This window comes from Lissotriton vulgaris, chromosome 1_1 (genome assembly GCF_964263255.1).
Source record: "Lissotriton vulgaris chromosome 1_1, aLisVul1.2, whole genome shotgun sequence".
Lineage (NCBI taxonomy): Eukaryota > Metazoa > Chordata > Amphibia > Caudata > Salamandridae > Lissotriton > Lissotriton vulgaris.
The window spans coordinates 515887846-515907862 of NC_141685.1; positions in this window are offsets into that span (position 1 = coordinate 515887846).

The window sequence follows — 20017 nt, forward strand, 5'->3', positions numbered from 1 at the left end:
CGAACAACCCCCTGAGCAAGCCTAGAGGGTCAGGATGTTTCTACCCTGCCCCCTTTCCTTATTTCTCAACTTTGTTTTACTATTTTCTTGTGAATCGCTTCTAGCGACAAACAAGATGGCTGCCAACACTTCCAGGTTTGGGGTGTAGACAGACGGTTGACAACCAATCAGCAAGCAGCTCGTGCTCATAATTGTACGGATTTCCATACGTGTGCCGTACTCCGTCTCTAGATATCACTATGATTTTACTTGGATTTACACCATTTAACAAAAAGCACAATGTGCGAACCAAACTCTACCTCTCTCCCAAATTTGGTGTAATTCCGTTCAGCCGTTCGGGCTGTAGCCCTGGCTAAAGGTCCCTATGGAAAATTGCATGGGTAAAACACGTTTCGGGACCCCCATTTTTTCTTGGCCCGCTTGACGAATCACCCCCAAACTTTCAGGGAAGGAGCGGAGCCGAGCAGGCCATTTTCTTGAAGAAATTCGCGAAGATTGGTCTACCGGCGCCAAAGCTATTCCAAATAGAATGTTGTGGATTTCCTATGGAAACTAGGTCCTAACTATAACTTCCTACTGGCGACTGCCAGTAGGTTATATATATATATATATATATATATATATATATATTAACTGAAAAAAACATAGGTTTTACACACGCTTTAGTTAGGAATTAGCATTTAAAAAACGTTAGAATTCACTGAAAAAACCATGGGTTCACACATGTTATAGTTAGCTGGACATTTCACTCATAGAAAACCATTGAAATTCCCCCGTTATAGTTACTTCAGCTAACTATAACTCGCGCGCCCGCAAAGCTCTGCTGATGACATCACATATTACATCACTCATGATATGGTAAGTGACATCACTCATGACATCACTGATGACATGCCAAATGACATCACAGATGACATCACTGATGAAATCATCCAGTGAATGTGTGTCTTTCTTTTTATACATATGTATATCAAAAGGTTAATGAAAGAATAAATGTGTAAATAAATGTCTACATTTTTTTTTAAATTGATTGTATAACTGACTTATTACGTATATATTAGTGAATACATGTATTAGCGAGTAATGTTTATATATGTAAACATCTGTATCATTGTCTCACTTTGTGTATAAGTGGCTGCATGGGTTAGTGAGTAGGTACATGAGTGTCTATATGGGTTATCGACCCGTCAGACCATTCAGGATCTTCATTGGCTGCCGGTAGGGCAGAGAATTAGGTTTAAAGCTCTCTGCTTAACTTTTAAAATTCTCAAAACAGCCTCCCCTCCTATCCTTGCACAGACCATTCAGCACTATGTTCCTACCAGAGCTCTTCGCTCTGCCGGATCTAATCTGGCTATAGTGCCACGGTTTAAAAAATCAAGGTTGGGCGGCCGCTCCTTTTCAGTGCTGGCAGCATCCCTCTGGAACTCTCTGCCGGCTCCATTGCGCTCCATTCCAGAGTTGCTTCCTTTCAGGAAGGCACTTAAAACCTTCCTTTTTGCTACAATTTAGGCCCTCCTTTTAATCCTCTTATTTTTTCTGTCGTGTTGTGTTATTATTCTCCAAGCGCCGGGACGCCACTTTGCTGCGGCATCCGCGCGCTATACAAAAACCAAATAACATAACATAACATAACATATTAGTTGTTTTTTTGAGAATCAGAATGAGTGTCTGTATGGCTTGGTGGGGGATATTACTTACCGCACAGATTCATGAATTACTGACTCCCTTTTTCTATGTGTTTTGAAGACAACATGTGTGCAGGAATGCATGGGTGGATGATTGTGTGTATGACTGTGTTAATGAGTGAATGACTGCCTCAATAGTGTCTTTATGAGTAACTACATATGTTTTAAACTAGTATATATGAGTATTGATGTGTATAAGTATGGATATATGACAGTGACAGATTGGAAGAGTTCCTGTATGAATAAGTATGTATTTCTATAACTGATTGTTTAAGAGAGTAAGTTTGTGTATGTTTCTGTGGAAATAAGTGTAGTGGTGTGTGTAGAACTGTATATGCAAGTAAATGGTTGTTTAAGTATATGTGTAAATACCTCTATGTATGAGAGTAGGTGTGTAACAGGATGTATAGGTGCATGAGTACATATGATGAGTGAGTACATGCATGAGTGACTATATAGAACTATTGGTGAATAAGTGGATGTGTATGTATATTTAGGAATTACTGAATAGGTTGTTCTAAATGGTATTGGTATCTCCATTCTTTAGAAAATGTTGCGTTCTATTTTTGAATGTGTGTATCACAGATTATACTAAGGTAAGAGAAGGTCTGCCACTCTTTTACAAGGATGATGTCATCAGTGATGTCATCAGTGATGTCATTTTAGATGTCATCAGTGATGTCATCAGTGATGTCACTGACCATGTCATGAGTGATGTAATATGTGATGTCATCAGCAGTGCATTGTGGGCACGCGAGTTATAGTTAGCTGAACTAACTATAACAGAGGAATTTCAATGGTTTTGTATGAGAGAAATGTCCAGCTAGCTATAACATGTCTGAAACCTATGGTTTTTTCAGTGAATTTCTAAGGTTTTTTAAATGCTAATTCCTAACTATTACGTGTGTGAAACCTATACTTTTTTCAGTGAATTTCTAAGGTTTTTTAAATGCTAATTCCTAATTATAACATGGCTAAAACCTATGGTTTTTCACTGAATTTCTAAGGTTTTTTAAATGATAATTGTTAAATGTATTCATTTTTTAATTTATTTCTTTTTAAAAATGCTTTCTTCTTTTTTTAATAAATATTTCCATTTTTTAAAAATTATATTTTATATTTTAATCTAAATTGAAAACAAAAACAAATACAATTTTTTTTAATAATATATATTTTTTTAAATACACAAATTTAATTCTACATAATTCCGTTTTTTTGGTGGGATATCCGCACCGAACTCGTAGTATGGTAATCGCACCGTCTTTTGTCCTGTAAGTCGTACTCAGTGCGTACGCGCACATACGTCACAAACACATATTGACGTTACGCGGCGCATCAGCGCTTCCATTTGACGTCGTTTGCGTTCGAACGACGCACCGGGCGTTTACCCCACAATACTTTTATAATGTTTAAAACAATATATCTATGTATTTATTATAACATTTAAATATAGACATTATCTGAGATAATCGAGAAAATAGTTTAAATTAAGTTTTAAAAAGTGTATATTACTTTTCAAAGCAATTACGCACATCACAACGGTACGTCGTATGTAAATGCACCGTAAGAGCTCCGTAAGCGCACCGTAAGAGTACGCACAGTCATGTGACTTTAAAAGAAGACATTTCATTGATTTATAATACTTCCTATTCCAACTGTTGAAAGACCTCTCCCATTCTGATCATTCTACTTGGACTTTCTGAGGAGCAGGATCATTTATTTGGAGCTCCAAACAAGTAGAACTTTTTCATCAATATGGCTGATCTGCCTCAATCACCATCTGAGAATTCATCTGATGAAAATGAATTTGTAAATGAGCCTCCTCAAAAGAACAAAAAGAAGCATTCATTTGGAAATTTGTCAGTTTTCCAGAGGGCCAAAAAAAGGTGAATGCACCTAAGGTCACATGCTAGATTGAAGTAACACTATCAAGAGGTGACCATACGAAAAAATAGTCTTTTGGGATGGCAAGTATGGACCGTCACATTAGAAATTTGTATCCAGTCAACTATGCAAGGTAGGCAACACACAGCCAACAATATAATCCACCACCTGCAGTGGCTAGCACCTCAAGTGCACCACCACCACCTCCTGGAAGCGGACCTACCCCTATTATTGTTCCCCAGTTTGCGAACATAACTTTCCACTGCAAATTTTGCGATCAGTTGCTGTGCTATGGAGAGCAATCTGTGGACCTCATAGTCAAGAGGCAGAAGCAGCACTGTTGCCCGAAAGAATAATTTTTTATTTTACTTTTTTGTTCGAGGTCCACTGTTATTTTGTTACTAAAGTTCAATTTTTCGGGGGGGTTTTCAAAAAAAAGAAAAAAAATGTGGAAAAAACTACAAAAAACATAAAACAACAAGGACAAAAAAAACAGTTCTTTTTAGAACTACCTCTACTGGTAAAAAAAAAGAACTATATTTCTATGTTAGTCTGGAAAAGTTTGTCAGAAAGAATGTGTAGTTCGTAAATGAATGCATTATTAGTGTATGGTGTATGTAAAATTGCATAACTATAAGGATGTGCTACAGCATGAATCTATAAGGTGTTTACTTATAGTATACTGTAGTACTTCCGAAGCACTTGAATGTAACACATGCATATAAATATGTTACATGTCTATGCTTCAATTTACACTATTGGTGAAACTGCCTGGATGAATTTGTATGTATTAAGGGCAGTTTTATAACGTCCTTGTGCCTCTTTTACACAACGGTTGCAACTTAGGCCTACTTGGAACCATGATCACTTGACTACTGACATAGGCCTCATTTAAGAGATTTTGCTGTAGAGAAGTGTGGCAGGCCTTCCTACTACACTTCCCTATGGCAAAAGAAAAAGGTAGGAATGCGCCATATCTATGAGGTACAGCACATTCCTATTCATTTCCCTTTCGCCTGCGCAAAATGGTCTGCCCGCCCCAACACAGCAACCTTTGCACAATGGTGTAAGGCTGCCTGCGTTGCAAGGATGATTATTTTTTTACTGGTAAGGAAATCTTTCTGTAGAAAAATAATCACAAGAGACTTTTCCTTTTTCTACGTGTGCTGCAGAAAGCAGCAGACATAGAAAATGAAAAAATAAAGAGAAATAAAACTATTTTTCCCTGTTGCACCTTCCTTACGCCTCCCATGGGGAGGCATACGTTTTTGGCAATGCCTCAGATTTTCAATTTCTCATAAATATGCGAAAGTGTAAAAAGGCCATGGGTGTTGCTGGGAACACCCTAAACAACACCCATTGCACACCCCTTTAACGCAGAACACTGCATCACATGAGCTGATATTTCTCAGGCAACAGTACACCAAAAAAGTGCCTTAGTGCTGCCTGATAAATATCACGCTGACATTTGTGCCACAGAACATCACAAAAAGTGACGTTGCAATGGCACAATAAGGATTGACACAGCATTATGAGCATAGGCCCCAACAACATTGCTGGAAGTACGTTGCGCTTGGAACGCAAGTCAAGCAATGCACCACCTTCACAATACAAATACATCACATATCTGTGTAATTTTTGCTCCATAATATACCACATTGTAAATACGGCGCATCCATTGTGGTGATGTCACAGTGCACAATAACTGACATACCTCTGGAGATGTACCACTTATTGTACATCTGCTGATTACTATTGGAATGTATTGAATGGATTACGGCACATACCTCTCCTTTTCCCTTCCACCATAACTCAATAGTGTGCCTATGCCACCCTATGAAGTGCAGCAGTGCTAACAGCTCTGATCTGCAGGATAGACAAACAGAAATACCGCCTGTCTATCAGCTACAAAAAAAGCAACCTAAAGGCTTTCAGTGTTAATCGGGACTCTGCAATTCATTTTTTGGAAATTCCTTTGGTGTCTCGAACTTGCTATACAGAGCCTTAACCTTGGCCTCTGCTCCCTGTGCACAGCGAAGCCAGGGAAGCCTCTTGCAGAGAAGCTGGGAGTACAATATACATGCCAAGTTAAAAATGTGTGTGCATGCGTTCATAGTTTATCTTCACTTTTGGTGCACGCCAGAGCTTTTCTGCATAGAACCATTGGAGAGACGTTCTATGGCTACTCTATGAAAATTCAAGGCACGTTCTCTCTGCTTGCTATCTCATTTATTGATGGTAGAAAATTCATGATGTGTTATAAGCTAAAACTGTGCACAATTGTAAACCCTATTGAAGAAGTGCTCTGTGTATGAATCAAGGCTTGGCTTTTCTTGTGTTAGTGGTCTCTACACAGCAGACATCTTCTCTTGCAAAGAACTCTAGAAAACACCTTTCAGGGTAGAAACTAGTATAGAACTCAACTTCAGTTGGGTTTAAGGGAGGGTTTCTTGCTGGAAGAAAATTGCAAAACGTGCTGGCCTCCCCCTCTGTGGTCTTGTAGCAACAGAGAGAGAAGGATATAGAAATGGTGAGTGACACATACGAAGAAAGACTAAGAGAGAATTACAGAGCAAGCAAGAGGAAAGTAACCAGAGAGAGAGAGAGAGAGATAAAGAGAGACAGAAAAAGACAGACAGAGAGGGAGGTAGAGAAAGAGAAAGACAAAGAGAGGGAGAGCGAAAGAGATAAAGACAGAGACAGACAGATAGAGATAGATACAGGGACAGGGGCAAAAAGATAGAGGCAGAGACAGACAGAGATAGAGAGTCAGAGAGGGAAACAGAGGCAGGAAGACAGGGACAGATAGAGATAAAAAATAGAGGGTGACAGACAGAAGGAGGGAAACAAATAGAGGGAGGGAGACAGAGAAAGAAGAACACTATAGGAGGCAAACAGAAAAGGAGAATGAGGGAGACAGATGGAGGGAGACAGATGGAGGGAGACACAGGATTATAGACCTAGAAATAAAAACTATAAAATACAACGTTGCTAGTGCATAGAATAGTGCATACATAATTAATAGAAGTTTGAAGCAGAACATGTCCTAAGGATCACTTTCCACCATGAGTAATTAGATACTACCTGAATGAATACAGTTCTACAAGGAGAGACTCTCAAACCATTCTTAATTTTAAATCATAAATTTATTCCTCCAACATTTCATAATTTATTAGAGCTTCTAACATCATTTTGTCTGAAATTTCATTTTCTGGATGATCAATTTCAAAAGTCATTTCATGAAACTCGATGTTGTCTAATACTTGAACAATATCATCATCCAATGTTTCGTCTAAAAAATCGCAAGTGACATCTCCAGCAGAAATACCTTCATCTTCATTCTCGCTCCCCATGAAAGGTATATTTAGTTCCTCAATCAAAGTGTTGCTAATTTTAAAATTCAATCAAGAAGATTATCTAAAAAAAAAAAAACAACAATCTCAATAACAATCTCAAATATTTTTTTGAAAGACAAATTTCATACGTAACTGTGAGATATGGCAAACAATCTTGAAAAAACAAAACACCATCATTAATTTTGTTCCTTTATAAATAATGTTACTTACAAATATATGCTGACAACATTTACAACAAAAAGTGATTAAGAGTTTCACAAACTGTTCCCCATGGGCAAATAGTATGTGTGAAATTCTTAGTTTAAAAGTTGTTCAAAAGAAACTTTGAGCGTCTGCCTCCCAGCGTTTAGATCCAAAACCACTGACATCATTTGCACCGTCTTCCACTGCTCATTCTTTAGTCCAACGCTATTCAACATCTAAATGGCCACCCTTACACAAATGGCCCACCAACTGAACTACAACATTATCTCCTACATCGACGACACCCAGCTCATCCTCTTTCTCACCAAGGAGCCACATACCACCAAAAACAACTTCCACAACACAATTAAGCACATCACCAAGTGGATAAGTAGAAGCTCTTTAAACATGATTTCACACAACATGAAGATATTCTTCTCAAACTCACCCCCTTAGCTTCAGATAAGTCCTGCTGATCAACTACACTATGAACACTACCAACACCTACTGACCATGTACACAACCTATGATTCATATTAAACTCCTCCCTCTACAAATGTAAAGACGTTTACAGCATTTCCTCATACTGCTATAATACCATCAACATTCTCCACAACATTTACAAGTACATCCTAAACAAAACAAGAAGAAACAGACTACACTGTGGAAACACACTCTACACAAGAATTACAGCCAAACACCTATAACGACTACAACCAATCCAAAGCACCTAAACCTGATTGATTTTTAATGTTCCCTGCTACAGTCACATCACCAACGACATGATACACTTACTCTGCCTCAACATCAACAAGAGGATTACCTTCAAGCTCCTCGCCCTCACTTACAAAAGACTGTAAAACACCAGACGAATCTACTGCAACAGCAGTAATTCTGAAAGGCCAAATTTTTATCTTGACCTTGGCTTTAAAAATATTAGGTAAGAATTTGTTAACTCTTTAGGCAAACTTTGCTCAAAAACTAATTGAGTATCATTACAATGTATCCAACCTTTCAGACATTTTAAATAAACAGAATAATGTCCAGATGTTGTAGAAGAACCATCATGAAAAATAATTGAAACAGCTACAAAAGTTTTTCCTTATATTGAAACTTGACCAGCTACAACATTTTTAGTTACAATTTCCAATTTTCTTTCATCAGCTCTACAACGTTGCAGCATTAAAATAATATATTGTCCATATCTTTGTATAAATAATGTTGATGACATTTCTGATTTACATTGGCTACACTCCATGTTTTGACTAGCTCCTCTAACTAGATTTTTAAAGGACACTGATTCTCAGTCTGATAAAGTCAAATATATGAATCTTTCACTGTCTATGTTAGTGTTATATGTAAACAACCAATTTTGACAGTCATGTTGCCATTTATAAGAAAGGCCAAAAAGATTTTCAATATCTATACCTTCATCTTCCAGTACACCAAGCATAAACATTTAAAATTCCTGACAATCTTGTTGAATATTCTGCATAAATTGGCTAGATCCAGAACACAATTCCAAAACATTTTGAATATCAGAAACACTTTGTATTTTACTTTTATCACTACTACATTTCTTATAAACAGAATACAACAATGAGCAGAATCTTTCGTCCCGAAAAAAAATTGTTGTTGCAAACTTTCAAGAAATAAAACAACATTAACTACTACATTAGCATAGCAGTTGACACCACAACTATTTTCAAACCGTTAACCAACATTATCTTCAACACTGTCCTTTTTCTTTTTGCTTGCAGGCGCAACTTCATCTTGTTTTTTTTCTTTCCCTACAGTTTCACTACATATATTCACAAATCTTCTTTTTCTACCTACCACACGCTTTTCAAACACTGGATATTGACCGAAATTGGGAGCATATTCACTTTTTAACCACATGGCTGCTGGGCGTTTCCCCCCCCCCTGTGCTGGAAAATGCCATTTTAGTGGCACCATGACGAGCTCAGCTCGTCATCAGCACACGACACCCGTGGGTGATGACGAGCTGAGCTCGTCATCAGCATCAAAAGGGTTAACCTATTATACTCTTTCACACAATTTGCATCTGCACTAACCTTTGTCCCATCAAAATCGATAAAGTACAAACCAGATAAAGTTCTGACTCGGGACAAAGCAACATGTGCCATTCCCTCTTTAAACACGGTACTTCCAATATTCACTAAAGCACTATCTACACTTAAACCTTAAGATTTATGAATGGTCACCACATATGACGAACAAATAGTAAACCGTTTTCTGCGTACATACAAATATTTACAAGCAAGAACCGAGATGAACAACGACTAAATTGTTGTATTTCAGAAAGTTATCAAATTTGATTGAATTTCATCTCTATTTACATAATTAACAAAATCAACAATTTCACCCATTGCTCCATTTACTAAACCTTTTTCAACATTAAAATTAAGGCGTAAAATTACCCTATAGTGTACACATGCATATAAATTAATAAATAATAATAATAATAAAGGAGTTTTATAGAGTGCGCGGTTACGCTAACTAGCGTGTCCCTGCGCTAAGACTGATAGAAACTCAAACCAATGGGCCGCAGAGTCAGCTAGATTTATCGTGTGTAAAGTGTGTTTTCAGCCTCTTCCTGAAGTCGGCTTCAGACACTTCTAGACGAAGTTCCAAGGGTAAAGCTTACCAGCCCTTCGCCACCAAGTAGCGAAAAGATCTGCCTTTTTCTATTATGCCTTATTTTCTAAACCAGCAGTTTTACTTATCGACTACTCTAAAGAATCCAATTTCTTCTTCAACTTTTCAGTCAAAATAATAGTGATTCCTTCATGCTCTATTTTATCAATAGCTTCCAATTTTATAATTTCTTCATTTTCCAACTTTAACATTTCTTCATTGAATACAGAACATTCACGCAGTGTTGGCATTAAGCAGATTACAGACGTGTTTTTGCAATTTTCATATATATTTTTTCTGGAACAATATTTTAATTTGAAAACAAATTGGTATGTAATTGTCTCTATAATGCATGTTTGCCATGTTCTGTCACTTTTCCAATTCTCTTTCCATATTCTGCATCATTTGCCTGACGCATATTTGTAATACGTTCCTTATACTCAAAATTTGACCAAATATTACCATTTCCAATGCTCCCCAAAGACTTTCTGGTATCTTCATGTGCCAGTGTTTTCAACACTGGTTGTCCTTTTACAGGAGTAAGTTATAGTAGATCTCCAAAAACTATGACGTGTTTTCCTCCAAATAATACATCATAGTCTGTTTTAAGAATTTGCTGCATTCTTAAATGTACAAAGGCTAGCATTAAGTTTGATACCATGCTTACCTCATCAATAATGAGAACTTTCAATTTCTTCAAGACTCAAATAGCTTGTAGTATTCTAATTTGTTTTCATGCTCTACTGGTAGCATTGACAAACGATGTAAAGTAACTCTTTTAAGATTGTGTGCCGCCAACCCAGTTGGAGCAGTGACAACACAAGACAAATACGAATCAGATGTTTTGTGTAAATAAGTTGAAATTACTTTAATTAAAACATGTTTTCCTGTTCCCGCTTGCCAACTCACATACAATAGGATAGGTTGAAATAATGAGCAAGAGTACTCTTTCTTTTCATGAAGTAATCCATGGTAAATTTGTTCTCTCAATTGCTCATATATTTGTTTATGCTCAACATTAAGTTCTTCTTCCAAATTTCCTAAATTTCTTACATCTTCTTGAGCTTGATACATTGCTGTTTCCACCTCTTCCATAGCAGTTGCTGCTTCATTTTGAATAATTGGTTCTCCTAATGGGTCCTACCCTAACGGATCAGAAGTTTGACTGTCTTGAGAACTGTCTCTAGCAATCTCAGCTGCAATTGTAGCTTCTTGTTCAATTTCATCGTTCAACATTTTCAAATAATTAGCGAAAACAGCACATTCTATACTATCTTTAGTTGCATTGAAAGAATCTTCATAGCTGTCAAAATCTCCAATTAATTCCAATTCTGAACGTCATGGCTTGAAAAGTTGCAAAAGAGCGAAGTAGTAAAATTCCCTTTTGTCAGGAGTTTCGCAACTCAGTTTATGGTGATTAATCAAATGTCGTTTTCTTTGTTTTACCAAACATCCTTCAGAACCAGTCACAGCATATATACCATTATTCATGTTTTCTGTAATATTCTGTTTAAAATTTAGTTTTGCAGCACTTCATGGAGACAAATTATCTCCAGATGGTGACTTCTGTTTGGATAATATGTATCTAAAAATTTTTTTTCACAATATCTGTACTTTCTGGCTCCTTTTCAGCTAAATATTCAATTTCTTGTACAGATTTAAGTACTCGGTTTCGTGTTGCAGCAAGACCTACACTCACCCAAATGATTCTTCTAGATTTGGAGTATAGAGTTGCAGATGATAAGCGATCCGTGCATTAATATGCTCCAATTTCTCGATGAGATAACATCTTCAAACTGTAAGTATATAACTTCTTACTTAGAGTCTTCTCGTGGGAAATCTCTTCCCACATTTCCTTCATTTCTTTCTATTCTGATTTCATTATGTACGATGTTGCATATCGAGCAACAGCAATTAAATTGTCTGCAACATATTGAATATCCATGTTAGCATTCCACATAGACAAAATGACTGGGTTGTAGTCATTTATATATTTTGAGTCTTCATTTCTTCTTAAATTGTAGCTATTTTTTGGAGACTTTCTTGTGATAGTATGTCGCAAAGATGACATAAAACTGTTCACTCTTCCTTTCGATATTACTGGTCGTGGAAATCCAAAACGGCATTTGGTGTAGAATGTGTCTTTAGATTTGTACTTTTGACGACATTATTTCCCACAACGATGGCTTTGGAATCGTAAGACCTATTGTCTTAAATCCTGTGTGCTTTTTGGTATATCACATGTAGCCTATTCTTCAATAAAAGACATCAAAGTATCATCTGACTCTGTTCCAAATTTGGGAGCATCTATAATCCATAGTAGCATGTGTATGTGAGGAGCACCTCTTGCTTGATACTCCTTTCTCCAAAAGAAATCCACAACCTCTCCAAGAGGAGGATTTTTTTTATTGGTGATAAAAGACATTATAGCTTCAAATCTATGATTGAAATACCTGCATACATTTAAAGCATCCAAAGAGCACATTTCTCCAGGTGTCTTGTATTCAATATTCATTATATTTGGATTAGCCTCTTGAAGAAATTGAAGTAAATCATCCCAAGCATATTCAGCACAGCTTAGAGTAAGGAACCATGTAGGAGTTCCTAAGTTCCTTAACATACATTTAAGTTCTCCATGACGACGGTACCAGTGATATTAATTAGCTGAGATTCCAAAATATTACCTTTCTGGTGTACTTTATCCATAAATTCCTTTGCCAAAACATTTTACAGATGTACAACTGTTTTCAATATATGTTTTACTGCATAAGAAAGTCCAGACAGATCACTCTCAAATAAAAGATGAAACGAATATGGAATACATTGTCGAAATCTTGGATCTTCTGCATACAATCTTAATGTCTGGTATTCAGATGCAGGAAACTGCACAGGTCGGTCATCATATCCTCCTCCTTTTCCTGTAGGAAACACATGAGGGAAACAATGAGCTTCCAAGCTTTTCTCCCATACAATAATGGGTCTTCCCTTTGCTTCTTTCATTTGGAATAACTCTATATTATTCCCCATCACTTCTTTGGAATTCAATGGATGAACGCTGTAATATTCATATATTTCTTCAGTTCTGGACACATCCACTTTTTCAATTTGTCCAGATGGCAAGTCACGATCTTCATCTACAGGTATTTATTCTTCACTCATAAACAACATTGCCTTTTTTACTTTCCTAACATCCACTAATTCCTGACAGAGTTTCTTACTCTTTGTAGGTACGCCATTAAGAAGAATAACTAAAGGTTAATCTTCTGAATTTTCTACACCAACTGTTTCAATATTTTTCTTTAAATCTAATGGCAAATACACAACTATTTCCTTTAATCCTCTCTGTAAATCTAAAGGTTGCAATTTCCCTGTCTTAGGCTCCATACGAACAAAAGCCTGAAAAGGATGCACACATTGAATAACAATAGACTCATAAGTACTTAAATCCACCAGTTCAGAAGGAATTTTTATCAACTCAAATTATTATGCACAGCTCAAGCAGGCATTTTATTTTAGTCTAATTTGTTATAACAATATTTACAAATACACTGATCACGACCCAAATCAAAAGTTTTCCCTACCAACAAATAACTTACAAATTCCATCCACTCCTTATTATTTTCCTTTTCACATTTTAAATACAAATCCACAATCCTAGTCTGATTTATAATGAGTACCTCGACAACAAATACAAGAATAATTTAGTGTTTCACCTGAAATCACCTGAATCGTTGTAATTTCTTGCTAACATGTTTCTGTACTGCAATGTTGTACATTGTCTTCTACATTTCGTTCTACTAATGTATCAATTTCTGCTCTTTCTTCTTCTGCACCAAAGTAACTAACCTGAATTTCATCACAAACATTCTTTACATCTGACACAGATCCATGCAAAAGAGCACTGTTCAACTTCTTTAACATTAGAGCTGGACTTTTTGCATAATACGTGCTGACTAATATCCTCATTTCAGTATGATGTGCAGCCAACATCCTGAAATGCTGAAAAACACTTCGACAAACTTTTTTTAGAAAAACAAGCCAAAGAATCTCCTTGCAAACCAGTATTTTCTCTCACTCTGCAAGAGTCTAATCCTTGCAACATCTTAATATTTTGTTTAACACTTTTCTCAGTATACTTACGTAAGAAATTACGTAAAAAATCAATAGATTCCTGCCGTACACTACAAATACTACTGCAATTCCAAGTGTACACTGGTGCTTTAGGCCTTCTTCCTAATACTTCATCAGCTAACACCTTTTCTACATTTCTAGGAACAATTATCTCTTTCTCAATAGGACAACAATTGTTAACCTCATAAGCACGACCTGTAGTGTCAACTGCATGCAACAACTCATTACTCTGAAAATAACTCTCCTCATTAAAAAAAGGCTTCGAACTTTTCCATTCACCCAAAAAAACTTCAGAAAAATTGCTTCTATTAATTACTCTTCTCCACTTACTTTTGCTCTTCATTAAATGGATTGGCTTATCTAGTGATAAAATTCTATTGATTACTAAAACAAAAAGTTTTTTTTAATTCAAAAGCTTTCTCAACCACATTTTCAATACATTTTCTCTTCTTATAAAATGTGGTTTTCTTTTACAATTCTTTATTAACTTAGTCAAATTAAACAAAATTCTATTATAGAACATCTTCTTCCTTATTTTATGAAATTGGTTTTGCCTCCTTTTACTATATCCATTGTTTTCATAAGTTTTTCCATGGCTCTTGTCTTTTCTCTTAGTTGCAGAAACAGTCACAGTATTTTTTACTTTGCACACACTACTGTTAGTGGTTGACAATCTTCGCAGAAAACTCTTAATTTTCTTACCAGGACATTTTTTCTTTTTGTTAACACAGGTAAATGTTGTACAAGAGATCTCTTTAAGTAAACTGCTTTCTTTGATCCTTTCTTCTTTTCAATTTTCAAAAGCATGATGATTTTTTTCAGTGATGAACAAAATAATCTATTATAAAAAATATATATCACTTTAGAAAAATAAATATATAAAATAGACTATTATATTACTTATAAGAAAAGAGGAGATATTATGACAACAAACATAAGAGTATGACAATAGAATGACTTACAACAAGAGAAAGAGGACTATGACACAATAGGAAACATAAATAAAAAAGAGGATATAAGCAGACACTACATTATAAGAGGATAAATAGAGTATGAAAACACTGAAAATATGAAGAGATAGTTAGCAGTATGAGGACAAAGATGTCAGTATGATTAGAGAAGGTAAACTATAAGAAGAAAAACATACAGAATAAGGAGATAGGAGGGGCAGTATAAAAAGAGGTTAGACAAGGGAGTATAAAAAGAAGTAGGACTAACAGGAGACAGACGAGACAATGAGGACAGAGAGACTCTAAGGGGCCCATTAAAATGGCGGACAAATTGCCCCCACCAGGCTGGCGGTACTCACCACCAGCCTGGCAGGGGCAATCCACCCACCAACCCAAAAAGATTGACCCAGCGCCATATTGGCATGGCTTTGGGGTCCACAGCAGGCAAAAAGACCGTCCACCGCTTTTACACCCCAGTTGCCTAGCAACTAAAGCGACAAGGATTTAACATGGTGGTGGTGTCTAATACACACCAACAGACATATTATAATGGGCCTCTACAGATGCCTTTCTGTAGTAGCGATGCCGCCACGGAAAAGCAAGCATTCTTTACTGTGAGGGCCCCCTGCGGACCCCTGGAGTGAAGGTGTGGTTGAGGTGCCAGCGGCATTGCGTATGCAAATGCATATATGCATTTTTAGCATTGTGGCAGGCGAACCTGAGAGCACCACCCACCACAATGTTAAATATGCAGAATGCATCCGCCACTGGGGCGGACGCATCCTAATACCCCCCACAGGACTCCCACCCTTATGGCAGACAGTCCCAACTACCATGAGGATGGCAGGCAAACTAAGTCCACCCACCATCCTAATGACCCCCTAAGAGTACAGAAGACACTATGACAACAAGCAGTACTATAAGAAAATACAAATGAAAATAAAGAGAGAGGGAAAATATCACAAGAGAACAGACACTATAAGCAGAGAGAGGTAGACTGTGAGAATGACAGCGGACATTATGGAAAAAGATGGAAGAGTATATCTTGAATTTTCACAGACGCTCAGTGTGATTCTAGACAAAAAAGTTTAAACCATACATTTCACTAAAACACATCTACCACACTAAAACATTTTAGTGACTAAACATATTCCATGTATATAACCACTACATTTCAGTAGACAATCCTGACTCATTTTGCAAATACATTTCCAATTTCCACCATTATTTTTTTTGCCAACATTACATCCAAATTGAAACACAATAGAACAAGAAAGAGGCCTAAGACGGTTGTAAATCTGCACAAGAATGTATGCAGCAGTCTATGTATACTGACCGAAGAATTATTAAGAGAGCGATATGATGAGATAAAGGAATAAGAGGTCAGAGGAGAGACTTTATAAAGAAGGCACACTATTAGGAGACCGAAAGAGACAATAAAGACAGAGAGGGATTAAAAGGATAAGATGGAGTATGAAAAAGTGGCACTGTGAAGAAAGACAAATTAAAATAAGGAAAGAAGGGGCATATCAGAAGAGAGGGAACGCTATAAGCAGAGAGAGTTAGACTGGAAAGAGACAGCGAAGATTATAGAAAAAGATGCAAGTGTGAATCTTTAACCCCTTTGATGCACATGACGAGCTCAGCTCGTCATGAGGCACTGTTGAGCTGTGCTGATGACGAGCTGAGCTCGTCATGAACAATGGTAACTCTGTGAGTGCAGCACCGGGGGGGGGGGAACCTCTAGCAGACATGGTGTTAATTTTCACAGACGATCAGTGTGATTCTTGACAAAAAATTTTAAACCATACATTTCACCAAAACACATTTACCACACTAAAACATTTTACTGACTAAAGACAATCCATGCATATAACCACTACATTTCAGTTGATAATCCTGATTCATTTTGCAAATATATTTCCAATTTGCAACATTATTTTTTTGCCAACATTACATCCAAATATGAAACACAATAGAATGAAAAAGAGGCCCAATGGCCTTGTAAATCAGCGCAAGAATGTATTCAGCAGACTACGTATACTGACTGGAGAATTATTAAGAGAGAGATATAATGAGAGAGCGAGTAATAAGAGGTCAGAGGAGACACTATAAAAAGAAGGGGCACTATTGGGAGACAGAAGGAGACAATAAAGACAGAGAGGAATTAAAAGGACAAGAGGGAGTATGAGAAAAAGTGGCACTGTGAAGAAAGACTAATTAAAATAAGGAAAGAAGGGACATATCAGAAAAGAGGAGACACTATAAACAGAGAGAGTTAGACTGGAAAGAGACAGCGGAGATTATGGAAAAAGATGCAACTACAAATCTTTAATTTTCACAGATGCTCAGTGTGATTCTAAAAAAAAAAAATGTAAACCATACATTTCACCAAAACACATTGACCACACTAAAACATTTTAGGGGCTAAACACAATCCATCTATATAACCACTACATTTCACTAGACAATACTGACTCATTTTGCAAATACATTTCTTTGCCAACATTACATCTAAATATGAAACACAATAGAACAAACAAAAGGCCCAAGAGGCTTGTAATCGGGAAACAACCTTTAGAACGCAACTTTTACAATGCACTACCATTACAACAAAACTTTTACAATGCAACATCTATTACAACGCAAGCCATTACAACGCAACCATTACAACCCATGACACTACAATGCATACCACTACAACGCATGTCATTACAACGCAGTCATTACAACGCATACCATTACAATGCATAGCATTACAACACATAGCATTACAACACATAGTACCCTTACACTTTCCAAAACTTACCCTACTGTTGCACCCCCTGGAGTTAGAATAGTAATTTTTACCCCTACACTACCCAACACTTACCCTACTGTTGCACCCCCTTGAGTTAGAATAGTAATTTTTACCCCTACACTATCCAACACTTACCCTACTGTTGCACCCTTGGAGTTAGAATAGTAATTGTTACCCCTACACTATCCAATACTTACCTTACATGCAATGTAATGTTATGCATTGTAATGGTATGCGTTGTAAAGGTATTATGCTATGTAATGGAATGCGTTGTAAAGGTAGTTTTTAAAAAGTGTTGTAATGGCATGCGTTGTAATGGAATGTGTTGTAATGGATGTTGCGTTGTAAAAAATGCGTTGTAAAGGTGTGCGTTGTAAAAGTATGCTTTGTAACGTCATACATCCTTGTAAATCTGTGCAAGAATATATGCAGCAGTGTATGTATAATGACTACAAAATTGTAGATTTAAAACTCAAGCCTAATTCTACAAAAGCAACACTATTAAATATTCTACAACTAAAAAACTGACTACACACATTCTACATTTTTAAGTACTGCACTTTATTACACAAAGGTGACTAACTAAACACATTACCTTACCAAATGATGTTATCACAATAGTTATCCAAATGGAGAGAAACTCAGAATATGGTTCTACAAACTTTACAGGAATAAACACATTACTATTACTAAAAATAAAATGCAACACATACAGTCCCTTACAAGTAATAAACTCACCTTTCAAACTGATTGGAAGATTAACCTCATGCGCGCGGGCCATTTTCCCGCTGTGCGCTGAGTTTTAAAAAAACCCGTGTTACATGACGAGCTAAGCTCGTCATGAGCGTACGACAGGCGTAACTCATGACGAGCTGAGCTCGTCATGAGCGTCGAAGGGGTTAAGAAGAATGCCACTCACACAGCAGATAGCCTCACACAGAATCTCTCTGCTTCAGTTCTTGCAGCAGAACCAAACAAAATGGTAGATTTTCCCTCTCAATTTACACATATATACACATTAATAACAAATAAAAATCATTCACACAATAATTCAAAACCAAAGACACATTTCCATTGGTTCAACATTTCAAACATTTCCAAAAGACATAACTTTCCACCCTACCCCCAGCAGATCATGCAACAGTTACCTGTCAACAGAGGTCAAAAAGTCAGCACTCTATAAAACACTGCTACTCAACAAGTTTAGACTATGCATAAGTACTTACATATAAGTACCAATAAATAGAAAAGGTATAATTAAAACCAACCAACACATAAACACATAAACTTGGTAGATATTTGTAAAATATAATTTTTCATGCTGAGGTATGCTTATGGGATGTCTTACAGACTTTGCACCGTACGTCATGGGGTAGGCACCCCGGGACACTGCAGGAGCCAGCCCGGGGGAGGTAGCGGTCCCCAGGGCCACACAAGGCTCTAGAAGGGGGGCTGGGGGGTCTGTCATGGACCCCCTATGTTCAAAATTAAAGCCCCAGGGGAGGTTGCGGTCCCTGGGGCAGTGGTGGGAGGGACTTGAGCCCACCCACACAGTATTATTATTTTTTCAAACAAAGCCCTGGGGTTGGCATTCCCCGGGGCTGCGGGGGGCTGTGAGCCCCCTGCATACTTAGAAAGAAAGCCCTGGGGGGTTGCAGTCCCTGGGGCAGTGGGGGGGGCAAAGAGCCCCCCCGCAAACATATTCCTTAAACCCCGGGGATGGGGTCCCCGGGGATTATAAAAAATTACTATTAGAGGCAATTTATTTTTTACAGTGCGCATACCATGAACGTACGTACGACATACGGTGTGAAATCTGCAGGTTGGCCCGTAAGCGCACAAAACCAAGAATAGAAAAAAAATGGACATTGGAGATCATTGTAAAACCCCCTAACTAACCCAAGAGAGTCAGGAAGTCCTATAGCAAACAGCAAACATTTCCTATCAATCTATACATTCAATCCACATACATATACAAATAAATAACAAATCACATTTATTCCCACATTAACCCCTCGCGGCACCCGTCCGTCATGCATCACAGTGCTCATGTGCTGATGACGGCTGGGGGCCATCATGGACCCACCCACTCTTCGAAACGGCCGCACATGCGCAGAAACGCGGCCGCGCCCACGGGGTTAAATCAAAATAAAACACACTTTTCTATTGCTTGAACTTATGAACCTTTTCCAAATGACAAAACTTTCAACCCTTCCCCCAACCACATTCTGCCAGGGACCATAGAAACACTTCAGGGAACACCTTACTGACAACACAGGTGAAACGTTCATAATACATTGTTGCAAATCAACACAAGTGAAGTGTTTGACTTCTCGATATCCCAGCTTATCTTCAGTAATGTTCTTT